Genomic DNA, 10,333 nt, shown 5'->3' with positions numbered 1-10,333 from the left:
TAGGCAGATAGAAATATAGACAGATTTATTATGGGAATTGGCTCATGTGACTATGGAGGCTGAGAAGTTCCACCATCTGCCATCTGCAAGCTGGAGACCAGGAAAGCCAGTGGTGTGATCAGTCCATGTCCAAAGGTCTGGCAAACAGGGGAGCTGACAGTGGAATTCTCAGGTCAAAGCCAAAGGTAGGAGAACCTGGGGGCTGCTGGCATCAGTCCTAGAATCCAAAGGCCTGAGAACCAGAAGACCTGCTCTCCGAGGGCAGGAGACAGATGTCTGCACTCAAACAGAAAGAGAATTCACCCTTCCTCAGCCGTATTATTCTATTATTCTATTCTATCTGGGCCCTCCAGGAATGGGACGATGCCCACCCATGTTGGTGGGGGTGGATCTTCTTTACTCAGTCTGCTGGTTCCCATGCTAATCTCTCCAGAAGTGCCCTCACAGACACACGCAGAGATGACGCTCTTCCAGCTACCTGGGCATCCCTTAGCCCAGTCAAATTGACATTTAAAATTAACTACCACAGCAGCAATAACAATAATGAAGCAAAATTGAGTGCGCTGGTCAACTGTGAGTCAGTCTACACATGAGCACATGCATACATAGGAACCATGAGCACCCTAAATTTGGCCAGGCTCAGGACTCCTCATTTGTCCCCCTGTCTCTGGCTGATTCGAGACAAGTGTCCTTCCTTCTCCCCAGGCCTATCCTAACCTAGCTGGACACCCTGCAGCAATCAGGAAAAAAGAATGCCTCCAAACTGAACAGCAAGTGGCAATTAATACAAACATCCCCACGTTTCCCCAACTTAGTGATTCCCCCTCACTGATGGGCTAGAACCTGCTCCTGACATCATGGTGGGGAGTCACCAAGGTCACCACCATCATCAAGTGCCAGAGCCCAGAGAAGTGGGGAGCACTGCCCCCGACCAGGCATGGCTCCAGAGCTGACAGCCTGGGTTTGATTCTAGTCTGTGACACTCCCAGCTGTATGAACTGGGACATGTTAACTAGCTTAGTGGGTTCTGATTCTTTATCTGAAGATGTTTGATAATGAGGAAACTTTCTTTGTAAGATTTATTTAGGTGGGCCAATGATGATCAAGTACTGAGAAGAGTGCCTAGCACCCAGTGAAACTCATCACACAGCTATGATTATGAGCGCCACCATTACTCAGTTAGCAAGTTCTCTTTGTTTCAAGGAAGCTAATCCAAACTGGTGTAGGCAAAATGGGAAAAAAATCAGTGTCAGGAATTACCAAAAGCAGAGCTCAAAATGCCACAAAATTCCCTTTGTCTTTTATCTCTATCTTTCTTTTTGTCCAGTTTCATTCTCTTTGCTGGAGGCATTGAGTGACAGAGGCTCCCAGGCTGAGAAGGACAACCAAGAAACTCTTGTATTGGCCCCGGTTAGCTCGGGTGCCAGTTCTGTCCAATTACCAAAGAAAGGTCATGGGCTTTGAGGAAGGTGGGAGCTCCTGCTCAAACCTCAAATAAAGGCGCTCCTGGAGAAGGGGGCACTCTTACAAGTGAATAGAAGAGTTGTCAGTTACCGCTTCACTGCCATCTTCTACTGAAGCATTTTTATAGAATGCAACCTCTCACTTTAAGGCACACTCTTCATTCGTTCATCCTTTCATTTGTTCATGTAACAAATACTTAATTTCATGACCACTAGGTGCCAGCCATGGTGCTTCAGGGTGGAATGAGAGAGAAGAAAAAGACATAGCCACTCAAGAGGCTGAATTTTCTGTTTTCCATATAGCCAACTATCAGCTAAAACAAATTCACTTATTAACAAAAAAGAATATTTTTTTTGAGACAGAGTCTTGCTCTGTCACCCAGGCTATAGTGCAGTGGTGCTCAGCTTACTGCAACCTCTATCTCCCGGGTTCAAGTGATTCTCCTGCCTCAGCCTCCCAAGCAGCCGGTATTACAGGTGTGCCACCACACCTGGCTAATTTTGTATTTTTAGTAGAGACGGGATTTTGCCATTTTGGCCAGACTGGTCTCAGAACTCCTGACCTCAGGCGATCTGCCCGCCTCTGCCTCCTAAAGTGCTGAGATTACAGGCATGAGCCAACATGCCCAGCCCTGCCAAAAAAATGTTTACATCTGTAATTGCCCAACCAGGTTCTCCTTGCCCACTGTCCAGAAAATCCAATGCACTGAGAGCAACAGGTGTTGCAGGAAAAAAAGAGTTTAATAATGGCAGGGCCAGCCAAGTGAGGAGGATGGAAGATAATTCGCAAATCCATCTTAGGGCTTTTAAGGGTACTTTGGCAGGTAGGGGGTCTAAGGAATGGGGAATGGGGAACGATGATTGGTCGGTTTGGAGATGAAATCACAGGGTGTCAGAACTGTCTTCATGCAGCTGAGTCAGTTCCTGGAAGGGGGTCTCAGGACCAGGTGGTACCTCTTGGTCTGCCAAAATGCTAAATCTGAAAATCTGAAAAATACCTCAAAGACCAGTTCTTTGAGTTCCACAATAGTGATATCATCTCTAGGAGTAGTTGTGGAAGTTATAAATATCTTGCAGCCTCAAGTTACGTGACTCTGGGGCAATAGGCACCATAGAAAAGCAAGCGAGGCCGTGGCAGGTCATTATCGAACTGTGCCTATTCTTTAGCAGAGTTCAGGCTCCCACCATAATTCTAACCTTGTCTGATGAATGCAGCAGCTTCGTTCTCTGTGCAAGAAAAAGAATCAGTTTTCCTTGCCTCAAAGTGTAACTATAAGCTAAATTGCTCTCACAGTTATCTTGGCCTCTGCACTATAATAAGAAAAAAAGAAAAAAAAAAAAATTAGCCTGTGAAGTTGGGAGCAAGATGGAGTCAGCCATTTTAGATTTCACTCATTATTAATTCTGCAAAGGCATATTCATGCCCAAAAATTGACGCTGGGGCTTCCTCTCTCTGAAACCATAAAGAAATCCGTTGCTGCTTTGTGGGGGCCACTTTGTCAAGGAGATGGTGACTTCTGAAGGTCCAGCAGCAGCTGCATCAGATCAGAGGGTGACATAACTCAGTGAATCCTTCTGCAAATGACATCCAGCAAGTGTTGGCATAACCTCACATTGAATGAACATTTGCAGCGTGGAGGCCAGCAACCCATCAAAACATGGAGCCCAACTCCATGACACACAAACAGCTGAAGAGTCACACGGAGCTCCGGAGAGAAGCTGTGTGAGAGGCTAGGCCAGGAAAGCAGGGGCAAGGCCAGCCCCAGCCTCCCTGCCACACGCCTGCCCTGCCTTCAGCCCAGGGCTACTTCCTGCCCCTACCTCAGCCTTCTCCACACTCGTTATTCCTTTAGGAAAAGGTTCCCGAGGTTCCCCCGCCACCAGTGCCACACCTTGCACTGAGTTCTAGAAATAGAAAGCAGAGGAGTGCAAGGTGTCATGAGAAAGGGAAGCTCACAAACTGACTTGGTGATTGTGGCCTGACGCACCTGCCAAGTGCTGGGGGAACAGAGAGGGGAAAGCGGCTCTGCCTGTGGGGCTCGGGGGTGTCAATGAAAGGTTATGGGATATTCCCAAGAGTGGCTTTTGTGCACCAAAATATTACTCAAAGGTTTTTTTTAATTAATATTCATTTTATTTAAAATACAAATTTTTAAATCTGATCTTTCCTTTAGCATTTAATTGAACTTACCAGCTTACTATTTCATAAAGTAAATAGTACGACTCTAGCAAATTTTAGTCATCTCTAATAAGAAAACATTTACAACTTAATTAGATTGCCATAAATAGCTCAAACCTACCTGTAGAATACTCAATTTTCAAGGGCTATAATTTGATAACAAAAATTTTAAGTACTTAAAAAACTCCTACAAATCTAATAAGCTTATGAATGTAAGGATTTTTAAGTATCTTAAATGCATACCACTTTAGTAAGATTTCAATATAAAACAAGTCAATGTGAGTTATTTAATAACATATTTGTTATAGAATCATAATGATAATCTGTTACTCCAATGTGCCAATTTCTTTAAACATTTTGAATTCTTAAAACACCAGATATGCACAGCTTGTTTCTCAGCACTATCATTACCAGAACGATGATGGGTTTCATCCCCTTAAATATTTCTATATTTAATCCACAATCTTCTTATAGTTAAGAGATACATACCCACTAAGAAGACAGTTATGTAACCCCAATAATTTTGGAGTAACTTTTCAGCTTGTTGAGGTGCCCAACAACCAGAGCTATGGGCTGGGACCTGAGCCCAGAGGCTCCACACTCCCAGACCCATTGTTCCGTGTCCCCATCTGGCAGGCTGAGCCACATAGAGATGGACTCGACACCTCATAGGAAGAGACATTCATGGAGCTCACATTCTTAGACCTGGGGTTCCCTCATCCCCTCATCTGATCCTTTTAATCACTCATGAGCATCTGCAACTGCCTATCAGGATGCTATATCACCTAATGACATTTTGTGTGTGATACCCAAATCAGTTAAGGACACCCCTTCCGTGATCTGCTAGAACAAAAGAACAGACGCGGAGAAGGCCTCGGGGAGAAGGAGGCATTGGGGCTGTGTTTCTCCTCACACCAATACTTTAATGCCTGTGTCTTCCTGCTTTCTGCTAGCTGTCCAGGGTCCCACTGTGGTGGGCCCAGTGGTATGCTGGAACTGGCTTTGCACATTTCTATCCAATCCTGCTTTCAGTGACATCACATTCACAGCCCAAAATCAGCCATGGTTGGGAAGCATTTATAGGAATAGGCAGCTGCTACAAACAAGGGCTTTAGGAGGCTTAGTTGTCCAGCACTTACCATTGATGGTGCCCCAGTCAGACTTGCAATCTCTTTGGTCAGGCTTGGGATTCTCAACTAAACTCTGTATTCTAGGCCAATCAGCTGATTATTCTCTCCTTCCAGTTGAATTTGGTCTATGCCAAATCAGAGTGTTGTAGTGCTCTGCACTACTGTTTCTGGTGGAAAAACTAAGCTAAGAATGGATAAACTGGAATCACCTTAAGATATTAGTGACAAATGTTTACAGGCAAGCTGAGAGAAGTCTCTTCCATAGAATGGGGGGAAAATAATTACAAGTTTTTAAAAAGTGTCACTCTTTGGCTGGGCATAGTGGCTCACGCCTGTAATCCTAGCACTTTGGGAGGCCAAGGTGGGTGGATCACCTGAGGTCAGGAGTTCAAAACCAGCCTGGCCAACATGGCGAAACCCCGTCTCTACTAAAAATACAAAAATTAGCTGGGCGTGGTGGTGCACGCCTGTAATCCCAGCTACTCAGAAGGCTGAGGAAGGAGAATCGCTTGAACCCAGGAGATGGAGGTTGCAGTGAGCCAAGCTTGCGCTACTGCACTCTAGCCTATATGACAGGAGCGAGACTCCATCTCAAGAAAAAAAAAGTCACTCTTTGAGGAACTTCTCTAGTTGTCTTGATATCTAGCTTCCATGGTGCATTCTCCAATGTCTTTTTGGTTGTTGTTGTTACTCATAATCCTCAAAACCAATGAGTAAAACTATTGCCTTAAAAAAGGCCACTTTCCAAGCATGTACCTAGGGGTTTGGCCATTCTCCCTCTACACTCCTAGTTGAGCTACTGCCTCTGATTTGTTTTATTTGGCGTTTACATTTCTGGCAAACCTGGTATTTAATAAACAAACATTTAATGGATTTTGTCAAGGTTTAAAAGTTAGAGGATTTCCCTTATGATCTAGGTTTCTGGCTTCCCTTGACAACTGGAAGCTCTGAGAATACATGACCTATATTTTCAAATGGTCAATGGTCAACAATTAGCCAAGGCTGGGATGCGATTGCCGCTCTTTAAGTGGGTGGCAGTGGTTTCATTCACACAGTATCCACCCGGCCTACTTCTCTACTCCCTGGAATGGATCGTGGAAATAAAGGTAACATTTCAGGAAGAATGGCAGCTCAATGGGTGTGATTCCGACCTCCCTAAGGGAGGCGTTCATAAGATAGGAGGAAGATTGACACTGTCTGACAGCACTAAAGGTTGTCAGGATGATCAAATTACAGTCCCTTCTAAAACTATTTACTCCAGTGTCCTGAATCTCCCCATCCCAGACAGCAGATAGAACAGTGTCTGCCTGATGCTTTCTCTTTACATAACTGGCACCAGCTTCCCTCTTCAGCAGAACTGCAGACGGCCTGGGCTGAAACTGACCTTTGTGATAATTGAGGACACACACCTTGTTTGAAACCTCTCCACAATATCCTTTCCAGAGATTCTCAGTGTTCTCCAGTCAACTTAAATGGTCTCATTACTTCCTAAGGCAGCCATCCTGACTCTCAAGACCATTTCCTTAAATTGGACAGGAATCTGATGCCCAGATTACCATACTAAAATTATACACCACTTTATAATTTGCAAAGTACAGTCACACACATGGTGATGGTTAATTTTATGTGTCAACTTGACAGGCTAAGAATGCCCAGTCAAATATTGTTTGTGTGTGTGTGTGTGTGTGTGTGTGTGTGTGTGTGTGTGTGTCTGTGAGTCTGTGAGGGTGTTTCTGGAAGAGATTAGCATGTGAATCAGTAAACTGGGTAAAGAATATCTGCTCTCACCAAGGTATCATCCAATCTGTTGAGAGCCCAGATACAACAGAAAGGCCAAAGAAGTAAGAAGTAAGAATCTTTCTCTCTCTCTCCTCCCTCTCTCTCCCTCCCTCCCTCTTCCTCCCTTTCTTTCTTTCTTTCTCCCACCCTCCCTTTCTCTCTCTCAATTTCCCCTCTCCATCCTTGAATTGGGACATCCATCTTCTCCTGCCCTTGGACGTCAGAGCTCCTGGCTCTTGAGCCTTTGGACCCTGGGATATACACTAGCAGAGCCCCCACCTGCGCCCCATTCCCAGGCCTTCACCTTCAGACAGAGCGTTACATCACTGGCTCCCCCAGCTCTCAGGCTATCAGGCACAGACTGATTCACACCATAGTTTTCCTGGTTCACCAGCTTGCACATGACAGATAATGGGCCTTTTTGGCCTCCATAATTACATGAGCCAAATCCCCTCTTTTACATATATGTATACACACACACACACACACACACACACACATCCTATCAGTTCTGTTTCTCTGGAGAACCCTGGATAATACGAACACAATCTCATTTAATCCTCACAGCAAGACTGAGTTATTTATTTACATTATTGCTTCTTTCCAAATGAGGAAATTGAGGCTCAGAGAAGTTGCATGGCTTAGCCAGTCACACAGCTGGTAAGTAGAAATAAGATATAATTTTTCTGATTCAGATTTCAATATTCTTTTTCTAGAACCATTGGTCTAAGGTCTATCCTGTGCAATAATGCCAAGCATGTCTAATTCCTCTTTTCTGCAACAGACTTTCATATATTTGACCACAGATGTCAAGTGTACCATAAGCATTTCCTATTTCTCACAAATATGCTCTGTTCCTTGCATCAAGAGTCATTTGACAAAGTTTCTACACCCCACACCACCCTCACCTCTCTTCTAAACAGAGCAGGTAGTTTGAAAACTCGAATATAAAGACAATACTTTAGGTATGGCCAGCCCAGCATTAAGGAGAGCACAACTGTCTTCTTCATCCTCTAGTGTTATACTCCCAGTAATTCAGCCTGAGCATATGATGTCCATAGCAATATATTAAGCTACACATTAGGTGATCACGGGTCTCACTTTGCCCAGCACAGTCTCCAATATGCTCGTTGTACTGGCTGAATTGTTAATGATGCTCTTGTTTTACTCTTGAATGTCCTAGTTTGGATGACAATTGCATGGTCTCCTTACCTATTAGGAAACATAGCATCAACTACTTCTTTCCTACAGTTGCTGTTGCTTAGGCTTGTCTTCTTCGGATAAAATTTGGACTCAAGCAAAAAAAAAATCTTAAATGTATCCATCTGCTTGAATCTAGCCTATATTATACTGCACGAATGGTCCCAGTTCTTCCGTGCACTGTGTCCTGCGTAGCTTTGCAGAGCCCTCACTCTGCAGGGTGGTATCATTCTCCAGCCTTCACCATGGCCACGTGACTTGCTTTGGCCAATGGAAAGTTAAGAGTTATGAGACCATACAGCCCTGAAAAGTGTTTCCATGACTGGACTTGGATGCATATGCTTCCGCCATCACCATGAGAAGGCTGTGTCTGGGATGGCCGCTGTGCCCTGAGAGGAGGCTGAGAGACACATGGAGCACAGGTGCCCCAGCTCAAGTGCCCCAGCCTAGAGCTGAGATCAGCTGACAATAATGAGTGCTAGTTTAAGCCACTGAGTTGGTGGTGGATTTTTTAAGGCATCTATACACAGTCTAGCTGCATACTACTCCAGATTCCCAGGCTTTGGGTGTCTGACCCTACCATCCAAGCTACCATCATCCTAAATGTAATGAGTATGTATGCCATACACATACTCAAGTCCCTTTTAAGCTATTGAATAGGATAGGGCTATTCTGTAACCCTCATGGAACAGCTTTCCAAATTCATAATTCAATCAGCAGTCTAACCAGACCAGTTAGTTATAATAAATGAATAATTGCTGACTTTTATTGAGCACTTACTATTTGCAAGGCCCTGTCTTAAGCATGCGGTATGAACTATCTCATTTAATCCTCTTCACTCTATGAGTCAGATGATATAATCCCTATTTTATGATGAGCACAATGGTGAACACATGGCTTGAACATACCCAAGTCACACAGCTGTGAGTGCAGCTGGGGTCCTCCCTGAAGCAGCACCTTCAATCCTGGGCACCTCATTCCCACCCATCGAATGCTGACCACATTCCAGGAGAGCCTGGCATGTGGCTTTGGGGGAGTTGAGAATCACAGTCTCAATTCTTAGTGGGATATCACTCACCAAAAAGTAGTCAGCGTGATATAAATGAAAAGAACATGAGATTTGGAGATAGCCAGACAAATGTGGGTTCACATCTGGGCTCCAGCACTGACCTACGGTTGTCTCCTTAATCTCTCTGAACCACACTTTTCTTGTCACGAAATGAAGGTAAAAATGCTAACTTCACTTGGTCGTTTAGAGCGTATAAAGCTCCTAGCTCGGAAAATTAGCCAGTTTCAAGAGATACTTGCTCTCCTCCCGGTCTTAGGTAAAAATAGGGTTGGTCCGACATCTTGCCCTCTGGTGTGTGGACGTGCTAAAGACTGCACCCAGGCCCTCCCTTGCTGGCCAGGCCATGTTTTGTGTTTATGAAACTAATTCTTTCACTGACTTGCACTTGTTGCTACTGACTCTTACACTGCATACTCAGGTCATTGCATATTCCAAAAAAAGAATTCAGTCCTCTCCTTGAGCTAGCTAAGTGAAATGAAAGACAAGGCATTACTTCCTCTGAAAAACAAAATTTGGAAATTGAAAAACAAAGCAAAGAAAACATTTTAAAAATTCTAATTAGAAGAGGGAATGGAAACTCATTTTCCAATTTTGGAAACCACTTCGTCATTTTGACACTAAATGTAGAAATGAACTCAACTTTGGAGCATGTAGGACCTCACATCTCTACCACTGCAGATACTGAGTAGCTGCGTTGTGCCCAGATAGCAATATAGGTAATGATTACAATCACAGGCTTCAGACCCAGAGACTCCAGGGAGGCTTATTAGCTGTAGGACCCTGGACAGGTTGCTTAACATGTTTATACTTCGATTTACTCACTTGTAAGACAGAAATTACAATAATGCCACCTCATCTAATTGCAGTTGGAATGAAAAGAACTGATACTTAGAGAAACCTTAGCCCATAGTAAACTCTCAAAAAAAATCTGCTGAATTATCATTACTAATGAGATTTTGTTCAGTTAAATTTCTCTTTTAGAGCACATTTTTTTGATTTACGTAAGCATTACTGTAGCCATGCTAGGCAAAGCTACAAGAAAAACAAGGAACTGAAAATAGAAGTTATTGGTCTCCCCTTTTAAACATTCCAGTTAAGTACCTTAAAATGCTATCTTAACATTTTTTTTAAACTTTATTCTTTCCACCTTTTCTTCTCTTTCCACTTTTCCTTCCCCTCTCTTAACTTAAAAAGCCTAACTGGATGCTAAGGATACTTGTGAAGGTTTGACAAAAGAACAGGATACTGACATGATATTAAATCTCTCCACCCAAACACTAATCAAATAATCAAATACAAAGTCCAAGATGGTGACTTTATCATGAAGGAACTGGCAGACACCAACTTGGTCAATAGAAAAATGTTGGTGCCTGCTCCTGAAAAGAACACAGCATAATTTCTGAGGTAGTCCTGCCAAGATGTATGGAATGAGTCTAGACGTGAGATAACATCAGAGTGTTATCTCTGTATGTGTCATTTTACACTCTGAAGGGCCTGTACCTTTTAAGACTCT

The sequence above is a fragment of the Symphalangus syndactylus genome, chromosome 15 (assembly GCF_028878055.3).
Source record: "Symphalangus syndactylus isolate Jambi chromosome 15, NHGRI_mSymSyn1-v2.1_pri, whole genome shotgun sequence".
In the NCBI taxonomy this organism is placed as follows: domain Eukaryota; kingdom Metazoa; phylum Chordata; class Mammalia; order Primates; family Hylobatidae; genus Symphalangus; species Symphalangus syndactylus.
This window is presented reverse-complemented; position numbering follows the sequence as displayed.